Genomic DNA, 12521 nt, shown 5'->3' with positions numbered 1-12521 from the left:
GCATGGTCGTATCAGGAGAGGTGGAAACACCTGAGTGATGGGGAAGATGAAAGGGACAGATTGGCAGTAATGCAGGTACAGGGGAAGGTATTTATTCTGCTATCATCTGTACCAATCCTAGAAATTCACATTCTGCCCTGGATGGAAAGCATGGCCATTCCAGTCATGTGATAGTAAACTGTAGTCAACACGCAGTGTCAGAGTCACACAAGAATACAGCAGGAATGGGATGAACGTGGACACTGTTATTATAGCACAGCCAGACTGGAACAAAAGCAACCACAACTACAGAAGGTACAAAATAAAGACTGGTCATACGGTGAGTTCCATGGTCAGTGATATGTAAAGGGCCACACAAGACCTGGGGATACATCATTAGGAATGGGATGAACGTGAAACCTTATTACAGCTGAGACAAAACAGAAACTGAAAAAAACCTCTGACAACTAAAACCTACTAAATAGAGACTGGTCCTAATGTGAGTTACATGGCCAGTGATATGCAGAAGACGATGAAAAGTCTCTTGCTGCTTAGAAAGATCCAGTCCTCAGTTTCCACATGGCATCCTTGAGCTGCTGGTTCCTCATGCTGTAGATGAGAGGGTTCACTGCTGGTGGAAACACTGAGTACAGAAATGACGCTACCAGGTCAAGAATTAGGGAAGAGATGGAGGGGGGCTTCAGGTAGGAAAATATGGCAGTGCTGACAAACAGGGAGACCACGGCCAGGTGAGGGAGGCAGGTGGAAAAGGCTTTGTGCCGTCCCTGCTGCGAGGGGATCCTCAGCACAGCCCTGAAGATCTGCACATAGGACAACACAAAACACCCAAAACCTAAACAGATACCAAGCACAATGAGTCCAGTTTCCCTGAGATAGGCATCTGAGCAGGACAGCTTGAGGATCTGGGGGATTTCACAGAAGAACTGGTCAAGGGCATTGCCATGGCAGAGGGGCAGTGAAAATGTATTGGCTGTGTGCAGCACAGCACTGAGAAACCCACTGCCCCAGGCAGCTGCTGCCATGTGGACACAAGCTCTGCTGCCCAGGAGGGTCCCGTAGTGCAGGGGGTGGCAGATGGCAACGTAGCGGTCATAGGCCATGACAGTGAGAATATAGTACTCTGTGGAGAGCAAAAATAAAAAGAAAAAGAGTTGAGCCACACATCCTGTGTAGGAAATGCCCTGGTGTCCCACAAGGAATTGTCCATGGACTTGGGAACAGTAGTGGAGATATAGGCAAGGTCGGTAATAGAGAGGTTGAGGAGAAAAAAGTACATGGGTGTGTGGAGGTGGTGGTCACAGGCTATGGTGATGATGATGAGGCCATTGCCCAGGAGAGCAGCCAGGTAGATGCCCAGGAAGAGGCAGAAGTGCAGGAGCTGCAGCTCCCGTGTGTCTGCAAAGGCCAGGAGGAGGAACTGGCTGATGGAGCTGCTGCTGTTGGACATCTGCTGCTGTCAAGTGTGGAGACCTGTCCAATGTGGAAAAGGCACAGTGAGAAGTTAGGGAAATCTTCTCCGAGGGAAACAGTTTCCAATTCACACTGAGTCTCTGTATTCAGGAAGACTTTTGTCAGGTCCCTTTTTGGAGGTCTGCTTTGTGCTGGCTTGAGAGTGCCACTGCTGGCAGGAGGGTTGGCTGTGGGCTCATGAGAACTCAGTCCTGCTTTTAAGCAGTAAGTAAATAGAAGGATGGCCTGATCTCAGACTAAATCTCCTGTGGATAGGAATGAGCTTTTCAGCACTGTCACTCCAATCTGACCTGAGGGCAGAGCAGAGCTTTGGAGCTTTGGTTTTCTCCTGCCTGTACCTGAGGACTGTTTCTTCTGTGAGAACTCCCTGACATTGCTGCTGCAGTGCCAGTGAAACCTTCCCCTGAGTGCAGAGTGGGGAGAGCTGCTCTGTCCATCAGCCCTGCTCTCAGCTGCCCTGTGGTGGATGCTCTGTGATCACACCCTGCTGTTCCCCATAGAAGAAACTGGACCCCACAGAGAGCTGAGGAATCCAGTCTCACAGGGCAGAGCTCCAAAGCCCTCCTGCGGTCTCATCCTACCCAAGGAGGATCTCAGCTCCCCGCTCCCAGCCAGGGACACACAGGGCTCAGTGCAGCTGCCCACACACAGGTGATGAGTGGCATTGCCACGGCCTCTGTGCCGAGATGTCTCCTGCATGGGGCTCCTCTCTGGGGCACAAGAGTCCCTGGGAGAGCGGTGCCATTGTGGGAGGCAGCTGCAGCCCAGCAGGAGCCCCTGGGAAATCCTCAGTCTTACAGATGGGGGTCCTGAAGTGAGGGTCAGCTCAGTGCCAGCCCCACCAATGGACGTGCTCAGAGCCCCAGGTAATGGTGGGACAAAGGCAGCAAGGACAGGAGGGGATACAGCAGGAAATGCTGCAGCAAAAGCTTTAGGGACAGGAACAGACAGACAGGCACTCAGGAGTTTCTCCTCACTGCTGGTTGGGCTGCCAATGAGAAAACTCAGCCTGAAACCCTGTAACTCTGGGTGCAGAGTCTGTGCTGGGTGGCAGAAACCAGGGGGTGGGTGTCGGGAAGTGTCAGGGAGGTCCCAAATCCCCACTGCCAGGGCATTTCTGGGAGCAGCTCCTCCCTCCCTGACAGTGTCTCTGCTGTCTGGTACTCTCCCTGCAGATCCTTCTTTTTGCACATCTCACCTCCTGCTCTGTGCTCACAGACCTCATCCAACTTGCCCTGTGCTCAGCTCTGCTCTGCAGACCCCTCCTGGCATCAGGGCACTGCCCCAGGGAACCTCTGTGTGTGCAGGGCTCAGCCCAGGCTCCAACCTCTTCATGAGAATCAAGTTTTCACTGCATATTCTCAAGGGGAGGAATAAGTTCTCATCTACCACACTCAGCACAGCCCACAGGAGAGGAAAAGTCAAAGCAAAGACTCTGCCTTTGGAGAAATATTCTCTTTGGCATTTCTCAAGGATCAGCTCTGGCTGGGAGCAAAGCTGACCCATGCAGCACTTTCTGACAGCAGAAGGACCTTACGTTGCCCTACTCTGGGTCACTGCTTCAACCCAGAGGTGCTGACTATATCCCTGTGGAAAGCCCAGCAGGCAGGCTGAGTGCTGACCCTGGCAGCAGCAGAGTCCCTGCCCCAGCACACAGACCTCGGTGTGCAGGGACCCTGCTTGCAAGGAGAGCCCTGCGCACCTCTCAACCATGCCCAGGAGAAGACAGCTGTCCTGCCCTGTCCCTCTGATGGGGCACAAGGGCATCCCTTCCAGGCAGCACCTTCTGGTCCTATAGAGAACCTGTCCTCCTGACAGACCCCACACACTGTCCCATGTCCCAGCTTTAGGAGATCCCTCCAGGAACAGAACCTGCATTGCCCTGCACCCACAGACATACCAGGGAGAGGCTGTGGAGATTTCTCCTCCAGTGAGCTCTCAGCATCCATCAGCTCTCTCAGCCTCACAGGTCTCCCCTTGGTGCCTACAGGCAGTGTCCCCAGCCCTGTGTGCTTGGCAGAGGAGCTGCTCCTGGGCACAGCTGTCTCTCTGCAGTGCTGCCGGGTTGCCATGAGCTCCCTCCATCCCAGGAGCCTGTCCCAGCTCAGCAGGAGAAGACCAGTTCTTCTAGGCTCCCTCCTGGTACCTCAGGCCTCATGGGAATATTTCTTTGTTCTCATCTTTTACGTTCCCTCCCTGAGCTGGGGAGAAATCCTTCTGTCCAGCAGAGTCATTTCTCCTGATCAAAGCAGAGCTGGGCAAGAGAATCACCTTTCCTTCTGTCCCCATGAGACAGGACACCCAGGCCTGGGACAGGCAGGGAAGGATCCCTTTCCCCCTATGAAAGGAAGGGCTTTAGGTGAGCATTTGGGCATTTCTTGGTGTTTCACAGGGAGAAAATCAGGAAAAACAAATCTACAAAGCTCTGCTCTGCAGTTGGTGCAAGTGGAAACCACAATCCAGAAATGATCCTAGATGTCAAAAAAGATAGACCTTCTGCTGCAAGGACAAACTGACACCAGGAGAGCTCACATCAGGGCCCCATAAAATCAGTGGCACACTCAGCCAGCAGGAAATTCACCTCCCAAAAGGGATCTTTCAAACGTCTAATAGAACAGGGAGAGACAGTCCATGTGTCTCCAATGAGAATGTTTTGCTCAGTGAAGGGTGCCCCAAGTTCCAACTGCCTTGTTCTCCTTGCACAGGGCTTCCTGCAAAGAGGCAGAGAATGTCCCATGGCAGCTTCATTCCCCACTCCCTCCTCCTGCCCTTGGCAGGCACAGGGGAGCTGCAGTGGGTTTCTCCATGCTGTGCTGCTCACAACCAAGACATGTTCCCTCCCCCTCTGCCATGGCAATGCTGTTGGCCAGTTCTGCTGTGAAATCCCCCAGATCCTCAGCCTCACATGCTCTGATGCCTACCCGAGGATGATTGTTTTTTTTTGTATTTAGTACTTGTTTATATTTGTGATGTTTTATGGAATAATGTGGGAGGTTTCAGCCCAGGAACCTCTTTAGGCCCTTTCTCTTTTAGTTTGGGAGCTATTGCTGGACATTTAGCAGTTTCTAAGTTTGACCCTGGTAGAGTCGGAATTAGATGTGAGCCAAATTTAGGACCATTCCTGTGGCTAGGAATGTCCTGATCCCAAGGGTAACCTGGTCTGCTGGTGGACTACCCTGGGAGGTTTCAGGCCAATAACATCTTTCAGCCCTTACAAGGTTTGTTTGAAACTCTTGTGGGAGGTTTATCATTTTTGGAGCTGGATGCTGATATAACCTGAAAGTGACGTCAGGCACTGTTAGGACTGTTCCTGTGGAAAGGAAAAGCCTGAGCTTCAAGATTACTCATGCTGCTACTGCGCTACCTGAGGAGGTTTCAGGCCAGGAACATCTTTCAGATCTCACACCTTTTTTTTGGGAGCTATTGCTGGGTGTTTAGCATTGTTGAAGTAGAACGCAGGTAGAGTCAGAAAGTGATGTCAGGCACTGTAAAGACTGTTCCCTTAAAAGGAGTGCTCTGAGTCCCATAGTTACTGGGTGCTAGTGTGCTCCTATGGGAGGTATGAGGTCAGGAACCTTTAGTTTGGGAGCTGTTGCTGGGTGTTTAGCACTTTTGACAGTTGGTACTGGTAGAGCTGGAAAATGACGTCAGGCACTGTTACGACTGTTCCCTTGGCTAGGAAAGCCCTGAGCCCCAAGGTTAGCGGTTCTCAGAGTGTGCAACCTGGGGAGGTTTCAGACCAGTAGGATCCTTCATCCCTCACAACTTTTGTTTGGGTGCTATTGCTGGATATTTAGCATTTTGAAACTTGATGCTGATAGAGCCAGAAAATGATGTCTGGCAGTGTTAGGACCATTCCATTGGAATGGAAAGCCTTGAACCCCAAGGTTACTGGTTCTTCTAGTACGCATCCTGGGGAGGTTTAATGCCAAGAACCTTTTTCAGCCCACACAGCTTTTGCTTGAGACCTATTGCTCTACATTTAACAGTTTTGAATGTGGAAGCTGTTAGAGCCTGAAAATTACTTCAGGCACGTTTAAGGCCTCTTCCCTTGGCTATGAAAGCCCTGAGCCACAAGGTCAGTGGTCCTGTTTGTAGTCTACATGGGGAGGTTTCAGGCCAGGAACTTCTTTCAGCCCTTGCACCTCTTGTTTTGGAGCTATTTGTGCAGTTTAGCAATTTAAAAAGTGGAGGACTGCAGAGCCATGCAGTGATGTCAGGCACCAGTAGGGTCGTTGCCTTGGCTAGGAATGTGCTGAGCCTTAATGTTACTCTTGCTGCTAGTGGGTGACCTATGGAGGTTTCAGACCAGGATCATCTTTGGCCTTTGCCCCTTTTCATTTGGGAGCCAATGTTGGACGTTTAGAAGTTTCAAAGTTGGATGCTTGGAGAGCCCAAAAATAACATCAAGCATTGTTAGGACATTACCTTTGTAAGGAGAAATCTGAGCCCTAATATTACTGGGGCTGCTAGAGTGCTAACAAGGGAGCTTTCAAGCCAGGAACCTCTTTCAGCCCTCACCCCTTTTCTTTAGGAACAATTGCTGGACATGTAGAAGTTTAAAATATGAACACTGGTGGAGCCTGAAAAAAAAACATCAGGCACTGTTAGAACCATTCCCCCCACTAGGAATGCCCTGATCCTAACGGTTGCTGGGGCTGCTAGTCGACACCTGGAGCAGGTTTCAGGGCAGTAACATCTTTAAGCTCTCGCACTGTTCTTTGGGAGCTGTTGCTGGATGATTAGAGGTTTCGAAGATGGACACTGGTAGAGCCTGAAAATGATGTCAGGCACTGTTAGGATGATACCCTTGACCATGAAAGCCTTGAGCTGAAATGTTAACAGGGCTGCTAGTGTCCCATCTGGGTAGGTTTCAAGCCAGGAATGTTTTCAGCCCTCACACATTTGGTTTAGAGTTATTACTGGACAGTTACCAGTTTCAAATTTGGATGCTTTTAGATCGGGAATATTATCTCTGATAGAGTTTGGACCAGTTCCTTGCAAGAAATGCCCTGAGCCCAATGGTATACAGGGGCTGCTAGTGGGATACCTGTGGAGGTTTCAAGCCAGGAATATCTTCAAGCCCTCACTTCTTTTGTTTGAGACCTGTTGCTGGAGGTTTAGCAGTTTTAGAGGTTGTTGCTGGTAGATTGAAAGCTGATATCAGGCACACTTAGGACCATTGCCTTGGCTAGGAATGCCCTGAGCCTCAAGGTTTGTTGCACTGCAAGTCTACTACCTGGGGGGGTTTCAGGCCAGAAATATCTTTCAGCCCTCACCCCTTTTGTTTGGGGGCTCTAACTGGACGTTTGGCATTTTTGAAGTTGGATTCTTGTAGAGCCCAAAAATGACACCAGGCACTCTGCAGACCATTCCCTCAGCTACAGAAGCTCTGAGCCCCGAAATTACCGGGGCTGATCCCCCTGCCAGGGGACATTTGGGAGTCCCAAATTATTTCAGCTCTCAAGCCTTTTGTTTGAGAGCTATTCCTGGATGCTTAACGTTTTGAATGTGGATACTGGTAGAGCCAGAAAATGGTCTGCTATTATAGGACCATTCCCTTGGCTAAGAATGACCTTTCCCCCAAGGTTCCTGGGGGTCTGTGTGGGCTACCTGGGGAGCTTTCAGCCCAGGAACATCTTTCAGCCTTCACAGATTGATTTGGGAGCTATTGATACATGATTAGAATTTTTGAAGGAGGACAGTAGAAGAGACACAAAATGACATCAGACACTTCTAGCACAGCTTCCTAGGCTAAGAAAGCCCTGAGCCCCATGGTTACTGGGGCTGCTAGTGGGCTACCTTGGGAGGTTTCTGGCCAGGAAGCTTTTTCAGCCCTTGCAGGTTTTGTTTGCGACCTACATTAAAGGTGGGAGATGCTCCCTGGTAATCCTTTTGTTATAAATTCTATAAATATATTAATAACAAAACGAGGGACAGGGAGAATCTCCCACCTTTATTGGATCCGGGGGGAACCACTGAGATGGAGAATGAAGAAAAGGCTGAGGAACTTCATGCCTTTTTTGCCTCAGTCTTTAGTAATAAGACCAGTTGTTTCCTGATCCCCAGACCCCGGAGTAAAAAGATGGGGACAGGAAGTAAGACCCCGCTTAGATCTGCACAAGTCAATGAGTCCAGATGGGATACAGTCGAGGGCACTGAGGGAGCTGGCAGAAGTGCTCCCCAAGCCACTTTCCCTTATTTACCAGCAGTCCTGGCTGACCGGGGTGGTTCCACCTGACTGGAAACTGGCACATGTGACACCCGTCTGCAAGAAGGGACAGAAGGAGGACCCAGGGAACTACAGGCCTGTCAGCCTGACCTCAGTGCTGGGGAAGGGGATGGAACTAATCATCTTGAGTACCAGCATGCAGCACATGCAGCACACTCAGCTGATCAGGCCCGGTTAGCATGGGTTTAGTATGTGCTTGAGGAAGCTGATCTCCTTCCATGACAAGGTGACCTGCTTAGTGGATGAGGGGAAGGCTGTGGATGTGTTCTACCTGGACTTCAGAAAATCCTTCATCACTCTCTCCCAAGACATCCTGCTGGAGAAATTAGCATCTAATGGGTTCGATGGGTATACTCTGTGCTGGGTTAGAAACTGGCTGAAGGCCGGGCCCAAAGAGTTGTGGTGAACAGAGTTGAGATGAGAGGAAATGGTTTCAAGTTGTTCCAGGGGAGATTTATTTCTCATAGCAGGATGAATTTCTTTCCTGAAAGGGTAGTCAAGTATTGGAACAGGCTGCCCAGGGAAGTGGTGCAGTCACCATCCCTGTTGGTATTTCAAAAGGCGTGGGCCTTGTTCGTTCTGGTTTGTCTAAGCTGTAATAACATGGGCCACAGTCATCCCATTCCTCATGCAGTATCTCCAGGCCTTGTGTGACCCTGACACTATGGAATGACGAGCTGTGCTCTCTTTGCATCATGTCTGTCTGCAAACAGTCAAAAGTTTTCCTTTTCTTTTTTTAATTTCTTTTTACAAACACTTTACAAGCATCTTCATCAGCTGAATCACTTGACTCCTTGAATCACTTCACAACTTGGGAATTTCCAGGAAGTGTCATACTCACCTTCCCCTGAACCTGCATTACCCCCAGTCTGTCTCTTCATCTCCCTCATCACTGAGGTGTTTCCACCTCTCCTGGTGATACGGCCATGCCCAAGGACACCTTCTCCAGACTACCCTGATGTGTGCACTTCACTTTGCTCAAAGGTTTCCACCTCCACTCGCTCTTTGGTCATTCAGATGATGATAAACTTTGAGCTTCAGAGAGTTGGAAAACACAAGTCTAGTGAACTGTTCTGTCAGTGGTTCAGTGTGTTGATAAGTGACATTTCTATGTATCTGATTGAAACTGTTCTGGGAGAGAATCTCCTCTGAAAGCTGACCCCCTTCACACGCTGCTTGGCCATAGCAGGCAGCTGAGGAGAGAGATTTCATGGTTATTAAACTGGATCATGTTGAACTGCTGTTTGTTGTCAGAGAAATCTGTCTGTGCCTGTGAACATAGATGATGTGAGGAAAGGTGTTGGGAGTCCCAGGAGGCCAGTGAGGGAACTGCTGGTCTTGGGGAAGAGCAAGGTTCTCCAGATAGGGTTGGATCTCAAGGGACTGATTTCCCATCCTGTCCAGAACCCTCTACGAGATCTCTGGACAAACATCCCTTGTAGAATGCTGCTAAGACATCTTCCATGGACTGAAAAATGACAGACACTTTTTTTTTCTATGAAAAACTCCTCCATTGTGAAATTACTGTGACTGTTTCATCACCCAATTAAAACCTCTCCAATTACTTATACAAGACTTAATTTTAGAAAGAAAATTACATGAAGAGCCATTCCTTTAAGGGCTTTCTGGACGTTAATGAGCCCCAAGGTGTCTCTGGTGAGTCAACAGAACTCAGATACTAAGAGGACACTGAAGAAACTTCTCAAGAAGTTCAAGTCAGGAGTAATGCCCAAAGTACCTTGAAGCACTAACAGGCCCCACTGGGAGCCATTCCTGACAAAGCCTCCCCAGGGGCTCGTTAGAGCAGACAACTGGAGGCCATGAGGACAAACACAGGCAAAGCACAGGCAGCTCTGATGCTGAGGACACCCTGGCTTGGTCTGATGAAGCAGAAATGCCAGTGCTGACCCCCAGCCCCTGGGCAGGGAGATCCTGACCCTCACCTGTGTCTCAGGGCTCTTCCTTAGAATGTGGGGAGTGTGACACCAAGGGAAGGACACGGGTATGACACATGGTGGCCTCCCCTGGAGTGGTTGCAAGGAGTCAGCCATGCTCCATGGCCATGAGGACAACGAGTCTTCCCTGAGGCCTCTGTGGCCGGGACATCAGCCACAGCCAAGGGCTAAAAACCTATCGGGCTCTTGTAACCTGAATGGCACCCTTGGCCATCTGCACCACAGCCCGTGCCACACTGCCTCACAGCTGTGCATGTTTCCTTTAGGCTGCAGGGATGCAACACGCTTTCCAATCTCATTCCCACCCCACGATGTCCCTGCCTGTACTGCTGTCTCTCTGTCCTCATCAGCTGTTCCCACAAGCACAAAGCCACCAGCTCATCCACGCTTAGTCCCAGTGACTTCTTGCAGCACAGCACTATCCTCAAAATGATGTGTTTGCCTACCTTCTGCACCTGGTAATGGCATTTCTTTACCAGGTGTTTCCACCAGCTGTCAACCCCTTTCGTCTACAGCATGAGGAACCAGGAGCTCAAGGATGCTGTGTGGACACGATATTTCTAAGCAGTAATAAACTGCTCATCCTCAGAGCTGGCCATGTAACTCACATGAGGACTGGTGTGTGTTTAGTAGCTTTGTTAGTTGTTCTCTTTTTCCTCCTAGTTTCTCTAGGCTGTAATAACATAGTTCACTTCCATCCTTTCCTAATCCAGCATCTCTTGGTCCTGGTTGACCCAGACACTTTGCAATGACCTGCTATAGAAACATCAAGGGGCTCTCGATACCGACTGAGGTTGTCATAGACTTTAATTCCCAAACTGTTTCCACTTTGGTCTGGACACAACAACAACAAAAAGAAGGGGTGTATATAACCTACATAACATGTTCTGCTCCAGTTATTTGGTCATTTTCGATGAGCATGGTGGCCACCAATCCAGTAATGACATTTAAAGCCAAATGGTCCATTCCCTTTGAGTCTTAAATCAGAACTACAGGGAGTTTCAAAATAAATGGTGTTTTTTAAGCCCAAAGGATGCTTAATTCTATTATTTGAAATTATTCCATTAATCCAAAGATTGCTTCTCCGTGCTCCTACCCAACTGCTAAAGTTACACTGAATGGTAACTTCCTGGTTGGTTATGCCAACCAGGTTCTGCCACAAGCCAAAAGGTTGGATTCCCTCAGTATCTCAACTCCCATAAGATTCGTATTAGATCAAAAGCTATCAAATCATTTCTTATGACCAATTTCATTGACCCATGCAGAACTTAGCTGTTGATGGATGAGTTTTGCTCATCCGTGGTGTTGCTCAACATGCACCATAACATGTCACCTCTGACAGGAAGAGTGATTATAAGTTGCATAATTAATGGGTTGACACCCATGGAAGATACAAGTTTTTCCACACCTGAAGGTCCAATCACACACACTGTGACCCACAAACCCTCCATTGTCATCATTCCGATTCAGACATATTCCCCCTTTTCTGGAATTGGGGTTTTCCATGGTTTTGTTTCCTCATTCCAATAGAATGAATCATGACCAATGGTTATGTCACTTAGATCACTCAGGAGCCATTTTGGGGATATTGGCCAGACTTTAAATCCTGAAGGGCTCCCACATCCCCAACAATTTGTCAGGTTAAAAGCATTGGGCACCTGCTGGCCTAAAGTTATAAATCCATTTTGCCACCCCAGGCTGAAGAGGGGGGCACAAAAGTTTCCCCAGATATTGAAGTTGGTGAGAATGGTCAATCAAAACAATGTTTGTGATAGTCTGCTAAACGTCCTATAAATATTAACAAAGCAGTTATTAACTAAACTATACAGACAATTAACAGCTTCATCTATTCCTTCAAGCAGGTGTCAGAGATTCCATCTGGAAAAGAAAAGAAAAAACCCCAGACTCAGTTTGTATTAAGGAACTGGTCATAGATTGTTATTAGAAGGATGGAATAATCCACCTTGTATTGACTTTGTGTTCCTTCCCATGGGCATCTTTTGCTTTCCAAGCGTATTTGTTGAGGGGCTCAGCCAGTACGAGGGGAACGGTCCCAATGGTCGGCATTTCTACCAAGACTGGCAGACCAGGAGAGAAAATGGCTTTTCTGGGGTGCTGGGAGTGTGGGGCTTGGGGATTAAAGCTGGGGGTTGGGACAAAAGGCATTGAGTCGGGACATCCAATTATTCCCCAGCAATCATTGTCTCAGGGAACTGCATCCCAGAGTCGTTCTGCCCAGTGTGCCTTGTGAGCTTTTAAAAACCCTTTCAAAAGCCCATTAGTTCCCCCACTATCCCATTAGCTTGGGGGGTAACATGGGGTGTGAAATCCCCTCCTGACTCCTCCTTCCTTGGCCCACTCCTGCCCCTTGGCAGCAGTGACATGACTGCCCTGGGCTGACTGAACAGACTGGGGGTTGGCAGAAAGCGAAACCAATTGCTCAGGGCCCGGCCTGGATGTTCTCCTGCTGCTCCTGGAAATGCCTCGGCTGGGACTAGGCCAGGAATGATTTCCACTCCCACTAATACTATTGTTTCCCCTCCGCCTTCCCAAGGGCTCCAACAGAGTCGATGTGCCAGGCCTCCCAAAGGGTCTTTTTCTCTCTCAGCTGGAGGGGGGTCTCTTCCATGGGGTGCCGCTCTAGCCGCAGGCAGCATTGTTCACAGGCCCAGAGCCAGGTGGGGCAAGCTTCCCAGTGACAGGCCACCCCCTGGCATGTGCCTCCCTGTGGGAATCCTTGGATCCTGCCTGGCCACGTTTCACATGCAGCCATTCCAGGAGCCTGTCCCTGTTTCCTCTGAGCTGGGCCTCTTTCTGCAGAGGGGCAATGCTGGCCAGTTCCTCTGAGCTGAGGGAGCTGGGCC

At 49.4% G+C, this 12521-nt stretch overlaps 1 pseudogene across 1 annotated transcript; it reads right to left on the bottom strand.

The window, feature by feature from the left end:
• Nucleotides 1–530: 530 nt before the first annotated feature.
• Nucleotides 531–1447, bottom strand: LOC311202155 (olfactory receptor 14A16-like; annotated as a pseudogene). Its single transcript has one exon. The product of its transcript is annotated as an olfactory receptor 14A16-like (transcript).
• Nucleotides 1448–12521: the final 11074 nt, after the last annotated feature.

This window comes from Gallinula chloropus, assembly GCF_964237585.1.
Source record: "Gallinula chloropus genome assembly, chromosome: 29".
Taxonomy (NCBI): domain Eukaryota; kingdom Metazoa; phylum Chordata; class Aves; order Gruiformes; family Rallidae; genus Gallinula; species Gallinula chloropus.
The sequence above is the reverse complement of the archived record's forward strand: the minus strand, read 5'-3'. Positions and strand labels throughout refer to the sequence as shown.